The following is a 27,472-nucleotide window of genomic DNA, read 5'->3' on the forward strand; positions in this document are numbered from 1 at the left end:
AGAGAGTCAGGTTCGATGAAAAGGCTACTTTGCCTGTTCTCGGCTTTGTACCCATCGACAAACCGATCCTCACAGCATCGTACGAAGTTGCGTACTTGATCGCAAAGCAGGTCAATCCACATACCATTGGTGAAGCACTCGTAAAACCAGCTGCATTGAAGATGGCGAATATCATGCTGGGGAAAGGTGCTGAAAATAAATTATCCCAAATTCATCTTTCAAATGCCACCATCAGCAGTAGAATAGATGATATGAGCGATGGCATCTTGGCTCAAGTGGTTACAGATCTGATTTCAAGCCCAGCAAAATTCGGTCTTCAACTCGACGAGACCACAAACGTTTCCAATCTAAGCCAGCTTGTTGCATTCGTGCGCTATGTGAAGAACGATGAGATAAAAGAAGATTTTATACTTTGTAAGCTTCTTACAACAACAACTAAGACACTCGATGTGAAGAAACTTGTAAACGATTTCTTCAGAGACAACGATCTTTCGTGGGATATGGTTTCTGCAGTTTGTTCGGACGGAGCTCCAGTCATGCTGGAACGAAACTCTGGTTTTGGACTTTGTGCGAAATAGTGCCCTGAAGCACCGCATCTTTAAAGAGCTGTGTAATGAGCTCCGAATTCGAGGTACTTCTGCACTATTCTAACGTTCTGTGGTTATCCCAGGAAAAGGTGCTGAATCGTGTTTTTGCCATGCGTGTGAAATTAGCCCTGTTTTGCGAGAGCACCAACATTGTCATGCAGATTGCTTCGAAAAATCTGAGTTCATTCTCATTTTGGCGTACATGGTCGATATCTTCAATGCTTTCAATCATATCAATCAACAGATGCAGGGCGGTGGAGTCAACATCATCGAAGCGGAATAAAACTTAAAGGCTTTTCAAAAAAAGCTACCGTTATGGAACCGACGAACAGAGAATGATAACTTCGCAATCTTTTTCCTGCTGGACGACTGTGTAAGTAAGATCGAAGATGTGTCTGAAATCGGAGACATTTCTGTACCCGGGGAACTGAAGCAAGCAATTGCCATGCACTTAGATGAGCTCGCAAAGTCTCTCGACGGATACTTCCCCACCAAAGAGTCATATCCAGCATGGGTGAGGCAGCCGTTCACGTTTAGTGTTGGGACAGCAGATGTCAATGATGAACACCTCGACGAAATCATTGAGCTTCAGCAGAGCCAGGTTCAACAGCAACTTTTCAGAACAACAACGCTCTCAACGTTTTGGTGTCACCAAATCGTAGCGTACCCTCTTATTGCTAAGAAAGCCCTTGAGATACTCATACCGCTTGTTACAGCGTAACTTTGTGAGCAATCCTTTTCGAGGATGGTAGACATAAAAACGAAGAAAAGGAACAGACTTTCTTGCGAAAATGATATGAGAGCGGCACTTGCCAAGGTAAAGCCGCGCATTTCTGAACTTTGTCACATTGATTTGCAGTAAATATTCATTGAGTTATGTTTTTGTGTGAAATTCATGTTTTGTTGGTTTTGTTCTTTGAACACAGTGATATTGTGTGCAACTGATGCATGGTTCATTTTGTGCACTAATAAAATATCTACTTATGTTTTGAATTTGAAAAAATCATATTTTATTTTTCCAATTACAAAGGGTTCAGTGAATGCAAGTACGAAACTTCTGGGGTTCAGTACCTCCAACAAGGTTAAGAACCACTGATTTAGACGGAACCATACATTGAACAGTAACATGAGCTAAATTCCTAGCACTATTAATACACGATTCCAAATTAACTTGATACGAATATATTAGGTGTATAGTACAACAGAAGCTTGTCAAATAGGGTTCTAGCTGGAAGTGACGGAAGTATTGCGACAGACAACACATACACGTTTTATCATTGAACATGTCTACCCAGCATGGTTAAACGTCTCTAAAACAGTTGTTACAAGTACAAAAGCAGAAAAAAAACTACATTCTGATAAAAACATACAGTGTACTACGTACAACACATTATATTATAAATATTCTATTACTGTTAGAAAGATTCCTAACTCAGCTACATATTTCTAGGAGAATTCAGGTAAAAATGAACTAAGTAACCCAGACGAGTATAACCCTAAACACTTCTCTGAATATAGCTTGCTTGTTTGGTTGGTTTTTTTTTTTTTAATTTCGTGTAAAGCTACTCGAGGGCTATCTGTGCTAACCGTCCCTAATATAGCAGTGTAAGACTGGAGGGAAGGCAGCTAGTCATTACTACCTCCGCCAACTCTTGCGTTACTCTTTTACCAACGAATAGTGGGATGGACTGTCACATTATAACAACCCCACGGCTGAAAAGGGCGAGCATGTTTAGTGCGACCGGGATTCGAACCCTCGACCCTCGGATTACGAGTCGAACGCCTTAACACACTTGGCCATGCCGGGCCCTGAATATAGCAAAAATATCTAAACGAAAAAGCCATTTAGTGCTAACTGAATTTAGATACATTTAGTTTTTTTAAGGATATTCATATTTAAAATTAAAATAACCTATGTATGTGAGTGGCATAAGTGAGACTTTGTGAGTACACCTGCGTAACTCGATGTGAATTAACGCGATACGTGCATCCAATACACAGACAGTGTAGAAAAAGTGAGGGCGCGTACTTTCTTGCGCACTTTTGCAAAATACATGTTTATCAAAAATGTTGAAATAGTCTACAAAAGGTATAATTATTTAAAAGGCAGCTTGTAAGAGGAGAAAAACAAGTAATGGAGGGGGGGAAGAAATCCGAAGTACACCTGACCCTCTCTAGACAAAAAACAAAACAAAACAATAACAGTGCAGAACAATGGTTGAGATTTCACGGAATTAGATATTTTTAGCGATAATTGTTTGTTTGTCTTTTGGAATTTCGCACAAAGCTACTCGAGGGCTATCTGTGCTAGCCGTCCATAATTTAGCAGTGTAAGACTAGAGGGAAGGCAGCTGGTCATCACCACCCACCGCCAACTCTTGGGCTACTCTTTTACCAACGAATAGTGGGATTGACCGTCACATTATAACGCTCCCACGGCTGAAAGGGCGAGCATGTTTGGTTCGACCAAGATTCAAACCCGCGTCCCTCAGATTACGAGTCGCACGCCTTAACACGCTTGGCCATGCCGGGCCTTTAGCGATAATATACATATAAAAAAGGTAATATACAGAGTACATTCGCTTCAAACATTTCTTTTTTTTGTCTGCATTTGACTAAGGAATGAATGAGAGCGGTAGAAGTCCTTTAGAAAGTTTTTTGGTCGGGGTTTAACCTTTTCATCATTTGAAAGTGTACTAAAAGGAAATGTGATGTTTTAGTACCAGTTTAATAAAACAGACACAAACAGAATATACCGTGCATTAGGTAAATACCTTTATCTTTACGTGCAGACCACGATACGAGAAGACTCAACGATTGCACTATAGGGTTTATTGTCACGTTGAACCTGTTTTAATCTACTCGAGGGGGGGACTCGCAGGAAACAGTGAACGATATCATAAATACGCGATGAAGTTTACAAACAGCTGTTACTCTATACCGGACACGTTCATGTTGAAGTCGATTCATTTCACTGCGCTCCCTCACTCCTTTCCCAGAGGGGACCGAACAGTTCTGAATACTAAACTTCTGTACCTGTTTGTGCACCACGGATATATTTTTTAAAAATTCAAATTCAAACTTTAAAACGTGAGACAGGAGACCCCGTGACCTGCTTCAAGCTTAAGGTGTTACTAGCATGAGCACTGTTCGCAAGGGTGTGGTATAAAATTAAGTGTTTCGCCACCTACATTCAGTTTATAATCATATTTCTTGTTCACGTTCGCAATTAAAGGTGTATTTCTGGAGAAATAAAATATAGTAATTTAAAATTGTCAAGTAACTAAAATAACGTTGTTTGTTTTTCACTAAACTTACGTTTTCTTGTTGATAAAACACAAATATTACAGCTGTTTAAAAGTAGGATAGGCGATCAAGACGAACTGGTATGTTTTTCAACACGAAATCTAATTTTATACACTTATGTATTCTTTACATTTACATTTAAAAAAAAAATATACAGTGTATGGAGGTGCTGAACACGTAAATTGGAAGAACAGATAAATAAACAGAAGTGTGTTACAGAAAAGCAAGCATTGTTTGTTGTTACTCGTACTTCCGGGTATCTTTTGTAACCATTGAATTTAAGAATCTAGCAAGCGTAGCAGTTTGGTACGCTGTGAAAAAACGAATTTACTTTTTCGGATCAACATATTGGTTAGACCATTATATTATATCGCCGAGTAAAGAAGAAGTCTCCTACACGATGTTGCAGAACTGAACAAACTAAATAGAAATCAGTCCTCACAACAAACATGAATGACCCGAGGAAAAGTTAACACTTCTTTTAATGTACATGGAGGAAATGGTCCTCACGAAAACGTTAAAAACTGAATGATCTATGCAGGAAGTAAACACATAGAACCAAATAAACCAATTAGAAAACGGTTCTTATAATTACACTATGAAGCTGAGAGATCTCAGGAACTTTTAGAGATTGCTGTGAGTGTACATATGTGTAAATCGGTCCTCACAAGGACCTTACAAAACTGAATTATCTAACGACTGCTAAAACACCTCTCAAGGTCCTGAATCGCAAAAGCCAAGTTGGCATTGGTTATCAATGTGGTGATAGAACACAAGGAGTGGGAACTGGAGGCATGGCAGCATCCCTTGGCTTAAGGTGCAGGAGTGCTGTTGATTTCATTAACATGTTTTAATACACTAATAACAACCGAATGTATAGCTTGCTTCATATATAGGACTTGCAATTTTATTGAATGGGTTTCAGCACCACCATTCTAAAAGGTATTCCAGCGCCCCCTGTTAGAGCACCATGCGAATTAACTAAATACTATTCCTCCTCATAGAGTTCAAAGTGGACCGGTTCTGTTCCTTATACCAGCATTGAATTCGAGTTGAATCTGCTTTACATCGAAATAGAACCATATCAGCTGTTTACGTGAAACTGCAATTCCTTGTTTAAAGTCCTTACACAGACAATGAATCCGCACATACGTCAGATCATTAATTTAAATTGCCCCATTTTCATTGCGCTGACAGGGAAATTCACATCTAAAACATTATTTAAATAACTAGTCAGCTAAGTGAAAACAGATATCGTCAAGTAGATGTAAATAACTTTCAACAGACAGTTGAAAACTGAGATAGGTACAGTTAAATCTTGATCTAAGTAATGAAAAGGTAGAAACATTCACTTCTACCTATACCTCTAACTCACTTTTAAACAATATCCCCAATTTTTCAATTGTTAAATTCTACGTAAGTGTTGGCAAAACTTCAACTTGAGGTTATGGATGCCCACAAATATTTTCGGGAAAGGGGCACAAAACACTTGTGTAGGGAATAGTTTTTACAGTGGTAAGTCAACAGATTAAAATATATGTTATATACGCTTAGACACAAAATTTACAGTTTAAAAAACTACGAAAAGTATTTACTTTAACTACAATGTTAAGTTTACATCACAATACATGCAACGTTTTGAGAAATGTAAAGGTCACAGATGCCATATCTTTACCATTCCTGCGAGGGCCCATGCTTGAAGTGTGGCATGAAAGCTTTTATGTCCTATAATATATTTTTTTTTTACAATTTAAACTACATTATAAGAACAAGGGAAAATCATTAATAGCCGCAACGCTTCAAATTCTCTTAAGCAGGATTAGAGTTAATTAATCTATGAAACCTTTTTTTTCCCTATTTATTGGTCATATTTTTGAACGCCCTCAGTACCAAGCATGTGGCGCAAGTATACCTTATTCAAATTTTATTACTCAACAGGATTTCTATAAGCCTAGTCTCAAATTAAACTACTTTCAGGCAGGATTAGAAGAGTCTATGAGATCTTAAGGCGTGGTCAAATACATCAATCAAAAGGGATTGACCGCTATGCCGCGACTGAAAAGTTGCAAGTTTCCTTGTGGCTTATTCTTACGTAAAAATCAGGAATATCGCACTTTAGCATTTAACGCTATACAGTTTAAACTTAGACCAACAGCCGGATATTGTGCAGAACTAGACCTTGAAATACATGTTATCTTACATTTCATAAAATCCCCGAGACTCAATGATTAATTATGTTGGTGACAAACTGTTCTCCTCAACACATTACAAATAAAATGTTTTTGATTTACAGTTTTATGTTCAAGTTGATAAAATATGTTATCTTACAATTCATGAAAGCCACCGATTCTTTCTATCAATGATGATAAATTTTAATGACAAACACGCCATTTTCGTCGTAACACTGAAACTTAAAGAAAAATGCATAATTTACAGCTCTGTGTTCTGGTTGATGAAATAAGAAATAGCAAATAATAACTTGATTGAACAACAAAATCACACACACACATATAAGTATTTAATAATTTATGCATTAAAATATATATATTATTTTATAGAAGCATGTTTGGTAGTACTGATTACTTGATCTCACGACTAAAAACTAACCATTATTAATTTTTAATATATTCTTGTTAATTATAAAATAGTTCCTACTCACACAAACTCCTTTCTCAGGTTAACCAGTACGAATATAAGGTACTGTTGGAATTTCTTACAACATCCATTCGTGCAAGATAAGAGAGTCTTGTGGTTAATAACCGTGATTTACGAAGGAGCTCTGGGAAGCTGGCTGGATGTAAGGTGGAAATGCAGAATATTATTCACGTGCGTTCTTTTTTTTTTTTTAACAAGACTAATACTAATTGCATACCATTCAGTATTATAAGCTTTAGCGTTCTCACGCGATCTGACGTATAAGCATCTGTTCCATCAATTTCTAGCCCAGTGCTGCCCTCTCACTAATACTACTTAAAGAGAGTAGAACACCTGTTGTACCAATACCTGACAGACTGAGCTACACACGGAACAAACAGGTACGCTAGCATTAAACTTAGACAGTAAACGTCTTCTCCGTTGTCAGCGCAATAGACAACTGAAGTGGTTGCATTAAAAATTAATTAGGATACATAAACCTAACGTCGAGATGTCGGTAGCCAACAGCGCCTACGGGCTTTATGCTGTGAGAAACACCTACAATCAAATACCGAAAGGTAAATTGAAAAAGTACAGGTATACGTGCAAGCTCGTTCAGGGACAACTACTTTCAAAAACGAAAGCTTGTGATAAAATTCAGATTTAATGTGTTACATAATTTACTTTTTTAAACAGAGGTAAATAAACCCAATAAGATGATAGGAATATAATAATTTAGCTTTTACGCACACACACATATAATTGTTTGTTTGTTTTTGAATTTCGCACAAAGCTACTCGAGGGCTATCTGTGCTAGCCGTCCCTAATTTAGCAGTGTAAGACTAGAGGGAAGGCAGCTAGTCATCACCACCCACCGCCAACTTTCGGGCTACTCTTTTACCAACGAATAGTGGGATTGACCGTCACATTATAACGCTCCCACGGCTGGGAGGGCGAGCATGTTTGGCGCGACGCGGGCTCGAACCCGCGACCCTCGGATTACGAGTCGTACGCCTTACGTGCTAGGCCATGCCAGGCCCCCACACATATAAATATGATTGTGGATATATATATATGTATGTGTGTGTATTTGATGTATTTGATATATATATTTGATACTGGGTAAGTAAGAGGTTGCAGAACAAATCTATATACGTTGTACATACTGCCGTGGAATTAAATTTTCACAGTTGTTGTTGATTTAGGGAAGAGATAAATTCGTTTTCTGCGCTCTGACCATCGCAGTAAATCGAATTCCAAATTTTAGCGTTGTAAATCCGTAAGATTACCGTTGACAAACAGGAGACAATTGTCGATAAACGTGTAGTATATTTACACGGTCAATATTGTCGATAAAGATATAATGTATTTAAGTGTTGTGTACGTAAGTGAGGGAGCCCGGCGTGGTCAGGTGGTCAAGGTAATCTGAGGGTCGCGGGCTCGAATCCCTGTCACACCAAACATTTTCGTCCAACCAGCCGTAGGAACGTTGTAATGTGAGGGTCAATCTCACTATTCGTTGGTAAAAGAGTAGCCCAAGAGTTGGCGGTGGGTGGTGACCACTAGCTGCCTTCCCTCTAGTCTTACACTGCTAAATTAGGGACGGCTAGCGCAGATATCCCTCATGTAACTGAGGTAAAAAGTGTTACAAAATCAGAAAAAAGGAAAAGCTGAAGTTAATGAAAAGCCTTCCACCTGTCAAGGACTCAGTGGTAAACTCAGGATTACGACGAAAAAAAGTCAGGTTTGATACTTGTGTGGGCAGATTGTGTAGCTTTATGCTTAACAACAAACAACATAAAAATGGTTATTACTAACAGAAGAACTCTTAAATGTAATTTTACCGTGTTGCAAACTTATAAGCATTTACATAGGTAAAAAGACACAACAAACACTGTGAAATACGGCGTTGCTTCTGTTTTCACAAAAGGTATACTTATGAATAAGACCATAAATATTTTGAATAGACAAATACAGATTGTGAAAACTATAATATTACACCCATATAAATAAAAATATACACCTTTTTTGTAAGTTCATACTATATTTATGTAGATAGACGAAACAAGTGTTGTGGAACTGGCCTATTTTCTGTGAAATTAGAAGTGTCGCCAACACAACTTTGATAGTAAAGAAACAAGTTGGCGAATGATGCGCCTATACAAATCTTGTCCCCTTTATCACTTCACCAGTTTGCTCATACACAGTACTGTTAAATAAAAATTAAATCTCAATTAAAAAACAAACAAACAAACATAGCAAACGTTTTCCAATGACATCGCTTTGATATAAACAATTCGCTCTCAGTTTTAATGTCTCTCCCAGAGGACGACAAAAGGTTAAGTACGTTATAATAAAGCAGTATTGGAACCTTACCACATTGTTACAGCCTATGTCCAGTTATACTCTATTTGACTGCCGCGCACCGCAAAAATAGCCATGCAGCATAGTTTGCACTGCAAAAGCTTTCTTTATAAGGGTGTCATGGCCAAGAACATAATTTATCCCTGCATGCTTTCCATAATCGAAAGTTGCCTATTCAGAATAATTTTGGTATAACGTACACAACATTCTGTATTTGTTTGAAAGAAGATAAAGATATACCACTTATTTTAATTATAATGGTATTAGACCTTATCATTTGGCTTGAAATTTCTAATAGTTGTTGAAAACATAAAAGATATTTAAGAAAATTAAGTTTCAAACTTTGAACCATGCGCTAATAAATTTTTCTGTTTAATTCAAGAAATCATCATAAAGTTGAATATTATATTATTAGGATAATCAATAAATGTTTTTTTTTTACCAGATGTGTTGTCAATATGTCCAAATGTTAATGCTTACTCTGATTAATATTTTATTATTATGTTTATTAATGAAGTTAATAAAATGGTTTGTTAGACCTGTTTGGTGTCTAACGTAAGTATTCGTAGCCATGAATTAGCTGGTGTTTTGTTGAAGTTTCTTAAACAATTTATACGTAATGTTATTGGAGAGAGAACTGATGTTCTAATGGCTTACAAAATTCATGGTTTTATAAGAACGCTCATTCTGAATGTTTTCGTGCAACGTCTCTGTAGACTGGTATTGTTTTGAAAGAAAGCAGCTATTAATCCCAAATTGTTATATATCAGAATGATGATATTATAATAAGATTACATAAGAACTGTTTTCAAAACTTGTGGGAATGCGCTATGAAGAAATCCCTGTTTCTAGTTACAAATTATATGTAATCAAACCGATGGAGTTACAATGTGAACAAGTTTAGCATCATTATTAACCAACTTGTTAGTTTGCTGCTGTGTAAAACAGTGGATAAAATGTTGGTTTCTAGCCATCATATTATTTCCTCCAATAATATGCTTGTTGTACGTTTGTAATCTTTACTATTGAACAAACTATACGAGTAAAAGAATACTTGTCATGAAAGAGGATGAATGATTGGACTAGAGTCACTAGACAGAAGCAACAACTCGTATAGAAGGAAATGCCACGTGAATTTCAAAAGGAGATATATATTTTATTAAAAAAATATCCGGTTTTGGAAAAGTAAAAACCTATAAAATGTATGCGTGAGGGAGGTGGAGCAAACCACGTGATATTATAAATATTTCTATAACTAAGAGAGAAGAAGAAACACTTGCTGTGTTAGAAAACGTACTTTCTGTATGAATGAGTAAAACACCAGTTATGGAAGAGGTTTTGGACATACGAAACACTTATTATTGAAAAAAAATTCAAGTTTGTTTGATACATGAATTTCCTGTTCTGAAAAGGAAAATACCCAGAAAACGCATTTACAGTTTAAGTGAATTAGTGTAAATATTCCGTGGATACAATGCACACCCGTTACAAAAACAAAGAAAAAAACGCCATTCTTACAACAGATAAAACACATATTGAAAATTTTACTTTTATCTAGAAATAAAAAAAACAATTCTTAAAGAAAATGCTCCAGTTACAATGTTCTCTTTATCCCAGGTGATGTGTTTGTCTTTATCCTTTTTTTAATATGTTTGAAAACTAATTTGTATGTTTTAATATCACATGACATGTTTGTAGGTATAATATGTAAAAAACTGGAAGTTATTCGGGATTACTTTCCAATGTTTTAAATAGTCACAGTTTTTGCACTTTAAAACATATTCCTTGGTTCCAGCGCCATCTACTCATATAGCAAAATTATTTGCTTGAAATATTTTTAAAGAATATTTAGAGAGGTCGTCCTTTCCTTCTAAAACTACAATTTCTTCGCAGTTTGAAACATTTACAATATCGACTTTGCATAGGCAGTTTTTATCATTATATAATTTTAAATTAAAATCAGAAACTGGCAATGCTATTCTTAAAAATACGTGTATGAAACCCATAAAAATACTCTTTTAAATTTTAGGATACACTTTTAAAACCAAAAAATAAAACATATTCCCGAGTTAGTAAGAACCTAGTATCAGTGCACAATTATCACTTCAACTTCATTGAAAGTCTAGTAATATACATATGGTATTTTCTGTTCGGCATCGTTTCAAATTACCTTCCACATAGATACTACCTGTCGTGCCTTCAGCCTGACTCGGGGACAGTAGGGAGTTGTTTTATTGATTAAAAAGTGTGTGTCTGCCCAACTGTATATCTGTGTGCGGAATAAATAAATATAATTAGAAAATAATAAAAATAAATGAATGAAGCTAGAAAGGACTTAGAAGTAGAATGACCTGTGTCTACATGTTTGTGTTGAAAAGTGATGAGAGACTACACACATATATACGAATACTTGCTACCAAAAAACCCAACTCAAGCTATCCTTAGCTAAAGATACACATATAGAGGCTAGGATAATATTAACATGTAGTTGAGTCTATGCTTGAAGCAATATGTATACCTTAATTTTTAAAAAATAATGTAGACTAAGAAATTACAAGAGGAATTTAATTATGACCTTCCACACTCACTTACTGTTATACTGGCAGACTTCAGGTTTTGGTAATGTTACATTAATATAAAAATCGAAAATATAGTGTTTTTTTAGTGTATAAAAAATCAAACCAATATTGCTGTTGTGCAAACATGTGACTCGAAATCTTAATAAAAAAGTGATAACTTTTCGAACTTGTAATGCTAAAATCACGGGTTCATTTCAATGCTGTAGACGCAGCAAATAGCCCAACTGGCTTTGCTCTAAGTCAAACAAACAAAAACCTAAAAACTTAAATATGGTGTGAGTGAAACGGATTTTTAAGGAGGTCTGACTGGGTAACAAGGTTTTACATTCTACAATGTATAAACTGTAACTTTAGTAAGTGGTCCTACTTAATAGTATCACTATCACTAGTGAGCTGAAAGAAAATAGCGCGTAAGTGAAATCTTACATTTTACAACATAACATATGGCAGCCAACTTTTTTAACACGTCTTCTATAGGAATTTGTTATTCTATATAGAAGTCACAGACATCCATATACTTAAACTGACAGTTAAAATTGTACATTAGAGAGAATTACTGGATTAAAAGTTTTAATAAACAGACAAAAAAAACTGTCTTTGGGTCAAGGTTTCCAACTGTATAAAAACACATATAATGATGATACCGCTTCACCATTAAAAAGCATTATGTAAAAACTGCTCATTTCTGCGGAAGTGAAATCCGACCACACCCCTTATTCAGAAATGAAACAGTCCATGCAAGAACAACGCGCTATTATAAATTTTGTCTGTCCTTCTTTCTTCCTGTTCATTTGGATTGGTTTATTTTGTTTATCATTTTGATTTATTAAACACCTAATGGGGAACCAAAAGTGGAAAACCTGAGCTACCGCTGATAGTGAGAACTGTGTGTTTCCCTTAAGAAAATCAAAAATCAAAACAATAACAGCTTAACACAAAATATCTATTTACTAAATTTTGTTCGATTATAAAAATCGTTAAAGGTCCTAATAATGAACTATTGATCATAAGAGAAGCACCCTTTCATTCAACATTGATGTTAAGGAATTGACCGTCACCTTTATAACGCATACAAAGCTTCAAAATCCAGTCTTCTACCACAGAGCCAACTAGCTCCTTTTAAGTAGATAAATCCAGTTATTTATCTTTGTATGTAGTATGATTCATCACTACCATGCTCCCCGGTATCACAGCGGAATGTCTGCGGACTTACAACTCTATAAACGGGCAGAGCAAAGATAGTCTATTTTACAGCTTTGTGCATAATTACAAACAAACAACTAATCACCAGCAAGCAGTCCAATTCTATGAAAACAAAACAAAAAATTGGTGTAAAATACACCATATTTTTCTATTCAGCTTAGTAGTTAGACGTAACATATTAATGCCGTATAATGTGTTTTCACATCTTTTACTCTATGTTAAAGAGAAGGAATTATGTATTTACTAGAAATTCTAAGCTCTTGATGTTATAATTCTCTAGAAAAAAAGATAAATAGAAAAAACGAAGGCCGAGTAAAAAATTCTGCCCACTGTTATTATTATTTTGATGTCCACTGAAGTCAACCATAACGTAAACCACGAATGTAAAGTACACACAACAAAAACGAAAGAAATAAAGAGGAACATGTTTTCGATGTAATGAAATATAGATTTACGTTTTATATACATTAAACATTCTTCAGGAACACGATATATATATGTAATCTTCAAATCATCTCCTGACACGTTTGAATTTTTTAAACCACGAGAATAACTGTAATATTTCGTTATCAGCGCCATCTTTCATAGCCCGCTCACGATTCTTGTGAGTAATGAGCAGGCAGACTTCAAACACAACAAAAATAAATTAAAATTAAAAACAATGTGTGTTAACCTTATATACAACAGAGGCCTCCTGTAAACAGAAGTGTAGTATACTATTATATGTATAGTTAAAGAGATCAGAATGCTTGCAGGGCTCGCTCCTTGATGAACGATAAGAAAGGTGAAGAAGGTAGACTGGATAATAAATTTAATTCTAGTTTTGTATAAAAGACAGAAGAATCAAATTATATAGAGAACTGAATGGCTTGAACAAAACTCCATTTACTATGATCGGACATTTTGACCTAAATTTCAGGTTTTTAAATATGTTATTGTCTCTTACATTCGGAAGGCTTTCATCTCAAAGTTATAATGATGTACACAACACAGCCTGCATAGTTTTGATTTATTTAAATAAATGATGGTAAGAGAGTTAACATATACATATAATTTTATATAATACATACAAACAATATAGGCAGGGAAACTACCAGCGTATAGACCATTCTGAACAAAATTTCATATATTGTAATATTTTCTATTTTTCTGTATATCTTTACAATAAAAATATTTAAGGCATTTTAAGGCGCAGGTTAATGTTCCAGTTACAAATAGTTCAACAAATTGCGTTCTTTCTTTGTATTAATTTGTGTAGATTATATAACGTTTATTAAAGTACTATTACTAGCCTAGACTTAGCAATGTATCGAATAACGGTCCTTAGTTTCCGTTTATTTTATATGAGCTTTTGAAGTCGGTATGGAAATAAGAGAGTCTGGACACCTAAAGTAAAATGAGCAAAGTCTTCATTTGTCACAATACAAAAGTAATGAAAACTGAATGTATCCTTGTGCAATGACGAACAGTCTTCATTCCAGGTTATGCGGTCGTTAATCATGAAATTTTAGCAATATGAATTAGCTCAACACTGAATGAGCTTTTCAAGGCCCCCTTCCTGTAAAACATTTGTGTAACTTGATACAAAGAAAACACCTGGATTTCAAATATCAGTTTACTCAAGAGCGGTGTGTGTAAAAGATTTAGGAAGGAGTTATAATGTGACGATCAATCCCCTTATTCGTTAGTAAAAGAGAAGCCCAAAAGTTGGCGGTGGGTGGTGATGATTAGCTGCCTTCCCTCTAGTCTTACACAGCTAAATTAGGGACGGCTAGCAAACAAACAAACGATCCTATCGTTTTCTATGACTTTATTTTTAATACATCAAAATTCAGATATGTTTCTATATGTTACCTCAGCCTGGAAGTTTACTGTTCACCATTTCTGCGTTGTATCTTCAGGTTACCACCCATAGTTATTTTTTTCCTCACTTTAAGCCTCCTGTTTATTCATATGAGTTTAGATATTGAGCATGAATTTTCAGAAAGTAGTTTTTTTTTTTTACCCTCACTAGATTGAAATTTGATATTGGAGTACACGTGTACGCAGGTTTGAAGATGTAAAATGGATCTAGTCAGGTGGAATTTTATAATTTGGATGTTGTTTTACGCCGGTTTTGTAAATAAATGTACATTCTTCCTTTCTGAGAGAAGATGGACTTGAGGTTTCAGTCCATTACTGTTGTAACTCTGTACGCCAGTCTAGTGGTCAAGAAGAATAAGCAACTTCTAGATCCAGTTGGACAGCACAGTTGGCCAAACGATCAGACTAGTTGTTGTTGTTTTTATTAACCTATTGTTTGATATGTTCTTGTTCAAGAGTTGTAACCCCATTTTACCTTTCATATAACATTTTAAATAAAATGACTTTTACCTTCATCGCTTTTAATGTTTTAACTTTACTCATATCTTTACTGTATTTAGACTTGACTTGTATCTAATTTAGCAGTGTGTCCACCAACGATCCGTCACATTATACACCCCACGGCTGGAGGGTGAGCATGTTTAGCGCGACTCTCAGCTGAACTCATTGCGTGGTTCTAGAACTTACGACAGCTACAGATGAATATCACCAGCATATGTAACCATTTTGCTAATCATTAAACAGCGCTTTCGACATCAACAATAACATAGAGACCACATTTAAACAATAACATAGAGACCACATTTATATATTTTCTGTTTATGTTAACCATTTTTTTTATTAGAATATACCATTATTATTGAAGATGGCGGGATCAGTTTTCTGCAGACTTCGTGAATATCTAAATATCTGTTTTACTACGTCAGGTTACACTGAGAAACTGTAACAGTAAAAATAGAACCTGTGATTGAATAAGTGATAACAAAACTGCCAGTCGTTAAGAAACGTTTTTAGTGCCGCAACCATCTTTCAACGAAGCACATTTAATGCTGTTAAGTATAATATAATAATACTCTGTAACTTACAAGTTTAAGAAATTTGTGAAAAGGCAAACATTAGTCATGAGCGCATATCACCTTTGTATTCAGGAAAACCCATTACGTGATGCCATGTACGTGAAAAACCTGATCTTGGTTCAGAAGAATGATTAAAGGTTATACATGATCAATTTACGCCCCAGTTATCTGTGATTACTTCGGAAACCAAAATAATTAATAAACAAGGATAAAAGTCGCCTTTTGTTGTTTCTTTCGACTGATTCATCAAGGTGTAATAAACAGACAATCACTGGAGAAAAGTCAATAACCTCTTTTAGTTCCTTTCAGTATTTGCTACACTAAATGTCTACACTGTCCTGGTCTATTAGTCACAATAAGCCATACAAGCCTGCTTTAAAAAGATAAAAATAATAATTTATATTCATAACCAATGATAATTAAATCTGCCTTCTAAGACAAAAATGCCCGACATGACTAGGTGGTTAAGACACTCGACTCGTAATCTGAGGGTTGCAGGTTCGAATCCCAGTCTCACCAAACATGCTCGCCCTTTTAGCTGTAGGGGCGTCATAATGTTCGGTAAATTCCACTATTCGTTGGTAGAAGAGTAGCCCAAGAATTGTTGATAGGTGGTGATGACTAGCTGCCTTCCTTCTAGTCTTACACTACTAAATAAGGACGGCTAGCGCAGATAGCCCGCGTGTAGCTTTTTGCGAAATTAAAAAACGAACAAACATTTAAGACAAAATAGAGGCGCGAGGCAAAAAAAAAAAAAACACCAAGAGAATTATCAAGTGTGTTAATAAGACAACATATTGTGTTATTTACTTACATAAAATAATTAATGGCTTAATAGAACATGTAATTTATTTATATGGGCATAAGTCGCAAGTTATAAACAGTTTGTATCTAAAATTAGCAAGTATCGGCCGTTTAAGTTTCTTTTAACTGAGTTAAGGAGTTTGTTTCGAAATAAGTTAATTGAACAATATTACTTCAATTGTTAAAGTGAATATTTAATTCGTTTCAAATAACAAACAATTTATCATCTGAACTGAAATCATAGCGACTAGCGCGACATCGTCTAATAGTTTATAAGAAAGAATAAAATGTATTTACATAACAAAGACTTTCTTCAGAAAGAAAAAGCAAATACATCGAGTAAAGCAAGTAATAAACTAGGAAGCATTTGACAGTTTCACCTGAGTTTGTAACTATAATAATAGAAGTTCGTTGTAATCACGAGGAGGGATATGATTCGTAAAACATAAAAACTGAAACTGACACAGGTTTAACCTGAATCACGGAAGTGAAAAGTAGATCTCGTCTGGTGTATATACGAGTTTTGATCTATTAGTGGAAAATATCTTACTTTAAGAGCTTGAAAGACACGACTTTCCTAATTAACCAGTGAAATTTAGCGAAAGTCGAGTCTCTAGGACATGCACGACAAACCAACTTAATCAGTGACACTGTTAGAGTATATTCTCACTACGAAGTTAAATCTTTGTTGTGCCTTTCTAGGTTTTATTTTTCCTTTCCCCCCTGTAGGGTTTTTATAAAAATCATGGTTAATTTTCGAGAAGAGCACAATAATTGTGCTTACTCAAGAACGTAAGAATTGTTAGTAAAAAAATGTAAAAAAGGAGTAAAACATGTAGACATTTATATATATAATTCCTCACGATGCATTCAAAACAAAATTAAAATTATGGATAATAAGCTATATAACAAAAATAGGCCTGGCATGGCCAGATGATTAGAGCACTCGATTCGTAATCTGAGGTTCACAGGTTCAAATCCTAATCACCTCAAACATGCTCGCCATTTCAGCCGTGGTGGCATTATAATGTGACGGTCAATCTCACTATTCGTTTGTAAACCAGTAGCCCAAGAGTTGGCGGCGGGTGTTCGTGACTTGTTGCCTTCCCTCTAGTCTTACATTACTAAATTAGGGAAGATCAGCGCAGATATCTCTCGTGTGGCTTTGCGTGAAATTCAAAAACAAATAAACGATAACAAAAACAATACAAAGTTCTTCTGCATTAAAATTAAGAGAGATATTTAAATACATTTATGTAAAGAGTAAGAGTACAAACACACACATATAGATATATATAAAGAGGGACGCTTCCCATTGTAACAGCGATATGTCTGCGGACTTGTGGTGTAGAGCACAGATAGTCAGTCCACTGTGTAGTTTTGTGTTTAATAACAAATAAAAAAAGAGACAGAAAAGAAGAAAAATTATATATTAAGGAAAGTGAGGATTAGAACTATCTGTGAGCAGAAAGAGAATAACATTATTAAAACACATTCATATATTTATAAAGAGGAGGTGTGTACATGTAAATATTACTAAAGAGATTAAGCTGAAGCTATAAAAACATGTTTATGCACACCATACACAAACATACACCAACCCATACATATATTTATACAGTAAAACCTGTCTAAGGTGGAATCGCACGGGACCGAGTAAATTTTCCGGCTTAGACAGTGAAAATGCATTTCTTTAATTATGTATAATGTTTGAGCGGGACATTTTACTTGCTTGACTAAAGGGAAGTAAGACGCTTGTGAATAAAGTTATTATACTGCTTATGTTATATTTATTAGAATAAAAACAAAAATAGACATACAAAATATACATAAATACAGAAAATCTTAATCAAATTTATTTGAAGAAAGTGTCCTATTTCAACTGTTTCGTTTTTTTAATGGGCTTTCACATGCAGTTAAAAGTGAACGCCAATTCTACGGCCTTTTCATGAAGTTCATTTTCCCCTTCATTTTCGCACACAATTTGATAGCGTTAATATAACTTAACATTTGCAATGAAGTAGGAATTTCTATTTCCTCACTATCTTTTCTATTTTGTTCATATTCTGAATCTCTCACACTGTTACCATCTTGCGATTCTATTATAGACTTTAAATCAATTTCATCAATTTCTGTTAAAACATTTTTGTCAAGTTTTCACAAAGCTTTTTGTGTGGTCACAGAATCATCTGTAACAATCTTCTCAATCAGAGTTTGGATTTCGCTAGGATTGTCATAACAAACAACTTCTCCAGAATCTCCGCCATTATCAAAAATAAATCTACAGTTTCGAAAGCACTTTATTATTTTATCATCTTTCACGCATTTGATTGAATGACTTAAAAAGGGAATTGCATCTAACACGTCAATTTTTATGGTAATTTCAGATGCTCTCTTACAGTCGTCCATGTTTTCAATAATATGTTGAAGCATCAATTTGCTGTATTTCAGTTTTATACACTGTATAATTCCATTATCTAGTGGCTGTAGAACTAATGGTGTACATAGAGGTAGAAACACTAAATGAACATTTGAAAATTGAACTTTTGGCGACAAGTTGCATTATCTAGGAAAAATAGAATATTCCTATTTTTGTTCCATTCTTTTGTTTAATTTCTTCAAAATTTCCTTAAATATAGCACTTGTCATCCACGCTTTATTATTTGCTTTCCATTCCACAGGAAGTTGATTCTTTCTTAAATCTTTAAAACAGTGCGGATTTTCACTTTTACCTATTACCCATGGCACATTTTTCCTAAACTTTAATATTAGGAAAGATAGGATTTTATTTTTTCGCGAGAATTATTTAAACAGTAGAATTTTGCACTTAAAAGACAAATATGTTTCTACAAATCATGAATCTAATTTAACTGCAAAAATAATGACGACAGAAAAAAGAACAGAATATATTTAACCAATACTTACTGTAACAAAATGTCCAACAATTTATCAGTACTTAAATAAATTATTAATTTAGCAATAATTTATCAATATTTAAAGAAGTTATTAATTAAATAAGAAATTAATATTTAATCAAAAACATTTTTTTCCTCCTTACTCAGGTTCTAATCCTACCTTGTTGATATAAGAGGTAGGTGAAAGATAGTTTTTTGTTTGTGTTACGCAGGTTCTGCCATATAGAGGGCCTTTTATAAGAGAAATCTTAAGGTAATGTTGCAAAAATTTGATATTTCCGACTTGCACAGGTTTTACTGAATCAGGGTAAAACTAGAGAACACTTACAACTTCAAAATATGTTAATCAAATTATTTTTTCTGGGTTTCCAAGTGAACTAACAAAGTAAGACGTGCATGCACCTTATACATGAGCGCGTACTCCACTGTTTACATTTACAATTCTTTAACACTTAGTTCATTTGGGAAGTTTAAATGTCAAAGAAGAAAAGCTGTGTTTCAGAATTTTCGCACGACGCTACATAAAGCCATTCTTACTTTTGAACTGATAGAGCAGAGTAAGGCAGTAACACCAACCGCCAACCCTTGAGCTCTCTGTGTCCACTCTCATAACTTATCCAAGGTGAACAGAGCGATTTTGTGCGGTAGCGAGCGGTGAACTTTCAGATTCAAAGGCTGAACACGTTTTAACAGCCTCTCCCAGTAGCACAGCGGTATGTCTGCAGAATAGTGCTACTAGAAGCCGGGTTTCGATACCTGTGGTGGACAGAGCACAGATAGCCCTTTGTGTAACTTCGTGCTTAATTCCAAACAAACACGCTAACCAGTAGACGACGCCTAGTCATAAAAGAAGGCAAGAAAAATAAGAAGCGAAAAAAACACCGAAGAAAACAAAGTGATTCGAAGTAGTAATAAAAGTAACAATGTACCTATAAAATCATGAAAATCCTTCTTAAAAGTTTTTGTGAGATGCTTTTTTCTCTTCGAGACAGACGTATTTTATTGCCTTAGGTGATTCAACCAATAGAAGGGCAGTCATAGTTAAATAACAGTAAATCCTTGCAAGTAACAACCACACGTACATCAACTGAGAAATGTGAGATAAATAAATCAAGTACAGTTAATTATATTCAAGTACATGGCCAAAATAACAAGAAAAATTAAAGACAACCCATTGAACAAAACCATTCTCAATAATTTATAGCAGGAACTTTCATATGATAATCAACTAAAAACAGCATGTGTTTTCTCATAGCAAAGCCATATCGGGCTATCTGGTATGTCTACCGAAGGGAATAGAACTCCTTATTTTAGCGTTGTAAATCCGTAAACTTACCGGGGGACATTTAAAAACACCAATGAAAACATTATACAAATATTTTAATTCTATCGGCAAAAAATAAACATAGGGTTTGAAATCACTGATGATACTAAACTAATATTTAGCAAGTAAAAATTGATGCTGATAAATGAACAATGTTTTTTATTACACTCCAATCTAAGATAACTTTGATATTTTTCATATTAACACAGAAAAACTTTTATATACACATATGTTTCTGCGTATCAAGAAAGTACGAAAGGCCAAATAAAACATTGGCATGCCTCAAAATTAAATTCTTCGCATTTTAAAACCATAATAACAATGATTTACCTTTTAGTCTTGTTTACGTATGAATTTGTAGCTAACTAATTAAAATATATCCGCCCTTTCAGCCGTGAGGGCGTTATAATTTGACGGTCAATCCCACTATTCGTTGGTAAAAGAGTAGCCAAGAGTTGGCAGTGAGTAATGATAACTAGCTGCCTTCCCTCTAGCCTTACACTGCTAAATTAGTGACGGATAGCACCGATAGCCCTCGTGTAGCTTTACGCGAAATTAAAAAACAAACAAACAAAAACTAATTAAAAGTTTTAAAATCAAATGCAATAAATATCGAACGTTTTCTAAACGATATATTTTAACAAACCTAATAAAAAGTATAGACAAAAATAAAAAAAAACAAATATCTGATGGGAATTCATTTATAAAAAGTTTACTGGATAAATTTTATGTTATTACAAAAATGCTCATAATTAGCCTCTCCCCCAGTGGCACAGCGGTGTGTGTGCGGACTCACATTGCTAGAAACTGGGTTTTGATCTCTGTGGTGGGCAGAGTACATACAGCCCATTGTGTAGCTCTGTGCTCGATTCCAAACAAACAAAAAAGCTCATAATTAATACCTGAGCGTGTGTAACAAACTAACATGTATAATATTCCACTATTCGCTGTTATTAGATATTTAATATTGTGACTTATACATATAAAGACTTATTTAATTTGTTTAATTGTAGCAGCATCGACAAAATGTATTTTGTAGATTAAAAGTTGTAATAACTGAGTAGAGAACTTACTGTGGTAGGTGTAACTGATGGATTGTTTTACTGAGAAATAGGGCGCTGTTAATACTTTGTTTTTGGTTTCCAAAAATGACAGTTATTACTTTGGCACTTCTACATTCAGTTTGTAGATAAACAAAAAACTGATGCCACTGGATGTCAGCGTCGTCTCAATTACTCCTAAAAATGTTAACAGTGAAATTCAAACTAACATGCTAATTAGAAACATAGGATATTTAATCTTAAACTTATAATTTTGCTCCGTTGTAGTTTTTATTTTTAAGAACTATAGGACACCAGAAAACGGCTTCATATTTCTAAATTATATAAAATGCCTTTATTGTTGCTGTTACCAGTGGATAGGTGAAACTCTTACGGTCAGATCGTGAAGTGAGAAACATTTGATATGTGTAAACAATATCTATGTTTGTGTATTAAAATGTTCTTCCTTAAATCTAGTTATGTAGTGGCACTCATGCCACGAACTTGTTGTGAGTAAAAGATAAAATATTTGGGAACGAGTTGTTTCTTTTTTCTTAAATTACACGGTGGCTTGAAACAAAAAGGATGCATTTCGGAAAAATATGAACGACCTTACAATAGTTGAAACTGATTACACACTGCCAACTCAAGGGTTACTCTAATCGAATGGTGGGATATGACCGCCATAGTTTGAAGTGCGGTAATAGATTTAATATTCGAGTATGTCCAGCTACTAGGCCACGTTCGGTCCATTGGTCCTAAAAAACATCATCATACTAGTGTTGTCCAGTCCACTTTTAATAAGCGGAATTGGGCTTGTGTTTCTTGAAATTCACTTTAATTTTCCGAGAGTTGCAGGTAGCGTTTTTTGGGATTGTTTTAGTCTGAGGTCGTTTTTGTTGTATCTAAGTTCAATACGCATTAAAATGGTTGTAAGATTGGTTTCAATGATTGACTGAGTCAGTTAATAGGCTACACATCATTACATTTTTAGAACTTCCTATCCCTAATTCTGTTCGATTAAGAAACACATCCACAATTTTGAACTTTCTGGCCCGCCCATTCGACGCATTCGATATTCCAATTAAGCCGTGCAAATCGCCATTTTGAGGTTAAGCCATAAAAAAGCAATTTAGAAGCTCGTACTGTTATTTTTGGGCTTCTTTTAAACGGCAGCGCCGCTTATTTTTATCTCTGGAGACTTGACAATACTACATCGTACTGTTGAACTGGCAAATGTCATACTTAATCGAGAGTATAAGCTCTTGAGTTTAAGATTATACAATACAAGAAAGTCGGACTGCATTATCTCCCTGTTTGTATGTTAAGAACTGCAAAGGATGTCACTGGTTCACGCGCATCATTCTTCAGACGTCCCACTGAAACGGTTTCCATGTGGGTTAATGTGCATGTTGAGGTAACGTAGCTTAATTAGATAAAGCGTCAATTCGAGGTTACGCAGGCGTATGAAAACATAGTGCAAATGCTATGTAAATGTGAAACATTGAACAACTTTCTCGTCTATTATTAACATGACAAGTAATAACTTTGTTGTTTGGTGTGAAACAATATGAATAACGTTTTATAAGCTAAGGAACACAGTTTAGAAAAGGAAAGGTAGCTAGATTTGTCAGATAGAAACAATGTTAACTTATAACAACGTTTTATAAATTAAGGAACACAGTTTAGAGAGGAAAGGCTGCTAGATTTGTCAGATAGAAACAATGTTAACTTATAACAACGTTTTATAAACTAAGGAACACAGTTTAGAAGGGGAAAGGCTGCTAGATGTCGTCAGATAGAAACAATGTTAACTTATAACAACGTTTTTTTAAGTAAGGAGCACACACAGTTTAGAAAAGGAAAGGCTGCTAGATGTTGCCTTCTTTAAATTGTAAGGCGTAAATACGATAAACAAAATGTTTCCAAGGCAAGCAAACCTTGAATAAGACAGAGTGGTTATAAAATTTTCATCCAATCATATTTGATCATTTTATTATGCCGTAATACGGTATATGTCTATCTAAGTGAAGTATTTAAATCTATTAGATCCCCAGGTGGCGTTGTTTTGTGAGTATTCAGAAATGTGACTGGGCAAGAGATAAAACGTGTATATAGTTGTATGCGAAGATTGACTGTGAATCTGTGAAAATTCAGCAAATGCGATTAGATAATATGATCGTGTAATGATTCAGATAAATCCGATTAATGCATGCCACTTATAAAGTGCCACAGAAATCTTGCTGTGACACATGACTTATAAAGTTTCAAGTAATTCTTATTATCATGAATAGTTGGAGGTGTGAATATGTGAAAATTTAGGTAAGACCAATTAACGTGTGTGATCACGTGATGATTCAGATAAATAAGATTGCCGCATGTAATTGTTTAATTATATTACCACATGTGATTGTTTAAATTTCCAAATAAATTCGATTATCACACGTAAATTTAGACAAATTAAAATACCACATATGACTATATGAAGAATGAGATAAATGCGACTACAAGGTGTTATTGTGTGCCGAATCGAGTAACTCTAATTAGCACATGCGACTAGGATGATTCATATTGATTCGATTACCACATGTAACTGTGATAATTAATATTGATTCGATTACCACATGTAACTGTGATGATTCATATTGATTCTAATACCACGTGTAATTGTAATGATTCATATTCATTTGATTACTATATACAACATTGTGTTAATAATTTACACTAGGTGTATAACTTGTGGACACCCAGTATGCAAATATTTTTCACATGAATTCCAACACACTCCTATCATATACAACACGTTATAAGTTTTACACTTTCATGCTTTAATCGTATTGTATTCTTTTCATTTGCAAGGGTAGTCTTATTCATTCTGGAGCTTCGGGCAGCAGGCCCGGCATGACCAGATGACTAAAGCTTCGACTCGTAATCTTTTAAAAATTGATGGATGTGTATGTAAGTAAACGATGTAAATATAACCTCAGATACCATTAAAATGTCTCAGTTAGGCCTCGTCATTCTTCTTTTTTCTTTGCAAAATTTAACACCTACTTTTATAGATTTTGCCTACGCCCCTGAAAAAAACAAAAAACGCTGTGGATATATAATGTTTCATTCGTTCTGAGAAGTGCGTTTGTTATCATCTGATTCATAATTTTAATTCAGATCACATAATGGCACCACCGTCCCCGATTGATAGCTGGTAAGATACGATTGATTAACAGATTTCATGAGTTCTTTAGACTATACTTAAATATATTGAAACTAATGTCTGTACTGATGTTTCTAACGACTAACGTCACATTCTTATCACTTATATTAAAAAAGGGGGCGGAGTTATCTATTTGTGGAAATGAATTTGCTTTACTATATTAGTCGTTTCGTTTTTCGCCTGAGACGTTTCAGTTCTTGTGTAAATTACGTTCCCGTTGTTAGATAATTGTGATGGCAACGATATATACATATATATATATACAATTTTAAGATAGCTTCTGATAATGGTGTATATAATATTGTGGCGGTCTCTAATAATTGTATACATACGATACTCTGTGTGTGTCTCTTACAGCAAAGTCACATTGGGCTATCTGCTGGGCCTACGAGGGGAATCAAATCTGATTTTACCGTTGTAAATCCGAAGATTTACTGCTGTTCTAGCAGGGGACACAATACTGTGATACCTTCTGATAATGATAGCTGTATATATACAATACTGTGATACCTTCTCATAATGATAACTGTATATATACAATATTGTGATCAATTCTGTAATGATAACTGTATGCATACAATATTGTGATAACTTATGATAATGATAACTATATACGTACAATATTTTGGTGGCTCCTGATAATGATAAACACACACACACACATACAATATTGTTATGGCTTCCGGTAATGGTATGTATGCAATATCTATATAACTATCATCACTTTATATACAAATTGAGTTATAACATTACGTCTAGTGATCAATAAACAAATTCAAATCATGATTAACATGAATGTATACGAAGAACATACACTTTATTATAGGTGGCGTTATTAGATATTATTATATGATTCGTAAATTTTTATTTTTAACTTTGTAAAAGTAGAAAATTAAATAAAATTTATGTTTAGTGTTAAGAAAGCAATAGGTGAATATAATATACATTTATTTTTTATGCTACAGTCACAAATATAAAAAAGCACTATGCTTTACTACGTAATATAATAACGTAGTTGTTATAACCCACTGATCTAGAGAACTATTGTTGCTTTAGTGTTGGTGGATACGTATTATTTGCGTAACTAAAAAACAAATAAAAAAAGTAACAGATACATACTTCTGCTAGAACTATTTATCATCCATTTATCAGGCAACATTTAACTTATATCTAACTCATGTAATAGTAATTTACAATTTTGTTAATAACTTACTTCTCACTGGACTGACCAGCATTTATGTTTCTGAAGTATTAATAACTATACATAACTAACCGTGCACACACGATCTTTGAATAACTTGTTTACTTGTAAACTTCGATTTTCAGATAAATTAATTAATGTTAACAAAAAAGCTTATGCTCTGGTAACGTTTAATTATAATGTTTACAAGTAAGTGTGGTCTAGATAACACTGGTTAATTCAGTTCCTAACATAACGATGATGTCATATGGTTATTACAACAAATACCACTACTTGACTAACGAAAAACATACCACTGGAGCATTTCAGCAGCTACATACGGAAATGGTGCGTACAGGTTCAAATAGTTATTGTTTTGTGTACTTAGAAATTTGTAGAACAGAAGTGTAACAATAGTTGGGTGAAAAGGTGGTTCCGTTACAGAGCTGGTACGTGAGGCTGCCCCTTTATCTTGTAACAAAGCATCCTAATTAAACTAACTCAGCAACATCCATAGTGCCGCGCCTTATCTTTCTTCTGGATTAGTCATCCAGGTCTTATCAGCTGTTTTTTTTAAACCTTGACTTTACAGCATACTTTCATTTTCATGTTGTCCATATAAAATTTTATGTAAAAATATAAAGGGTTCGTTTGCTTTACAGACAGTAACATACGCGTTAATACAAGTGTACCATGGCGTTTTTCAACCAGTAAGTTTTATATAGAGATCCCATTTTGCTTAGTAGGCCTTAAGTTTCATTTTGCATTTAATGATCAAAGCAATATGGTCACTAAAGATGAATCAGTTTTCGGATATCACTTCGCTACGTAGGTGATACCTAAATGAATATCTTATAATGAGGAATCGTGCAAATGAATACCTGATAATGACGAATTGTGCACATATAGAGAGTGTAAGAAGAAGATAAATGATTTGAGTAAAGGAAAAAAAACATATGTAAATATACCATTATAGCATCACAAGTCCTGTAGGATTTGTGTGGAAGCTCTTTTCATAACAAAATCTAAAACTTACTTTAGTTACATGGGTTATAAAACATCAGTAACTTGTAACTTTTGGCATACAAATTAAAAAAAGAAACATTTCAAATGTTTGTGCAATCGAGAATAGAATTATCATAAACAGTTACTGAAAAACAAAGACAGTGTAAACACAATTTCACGGTAACAACCCTCGAGAACATTTTGGATTATATTAAAATTCAAAGAAGATGTATGAAGGTCCGTTGACTCAGGAGTTTTATTGAGGATTGCTTCTTGATCCTGTAAAACAAACAAGAGGAGCAGTAGGATATTGGGTTATTCTTACAAGAAGATTTCCAAGACCTCCTTGGTTGAGCCCATGAATTCTTAATATCACAC

General features: G+C 34.4%; 1 protein-coding gene across 3 annotated transcripts in view; it reads right to left on the reverse strand.

The window, feature by feature from the left end:
* LOC143247975 (puratrophin-1-like) overlaps positions 1-27,472 on the reverse strand; it is a 216,870-nt gene that overhangs the window by 144,319 nt on the left and 45,079 nt on the right. Inside the window, exon 1 of one of the 3 annotated variants that reach the window (XM_076496503.1) lies at positions 6,553-6,945. The exons of the other annotated variants lie outside the window; for them this stretch is intronic. The gene's annotated coding sequence lies outside the window, so the exon portion shown is untranslated. Of the gene's footprint in view, positions 1-6,552; positions 6,946-27,472 lie in introns of those variants that run through there. 3 annotated transcript variants of the gene reach the window in all.

Source organism: Tachypleus tridentatus, chromosome 1, assembly GCF_004210375.1.
Source record: "Tachypleus tridentatus isolate NWPU-2018 chromosome 1, ASM421037v1, whole genome shotgun sequence".
Taxonomy (NCBI): Eukaryota; Metazoa; Arthropoda; class Merostomata; order Xiphosura; family Limulidae; genus Tachypleus; species Tachypleus tridentatus.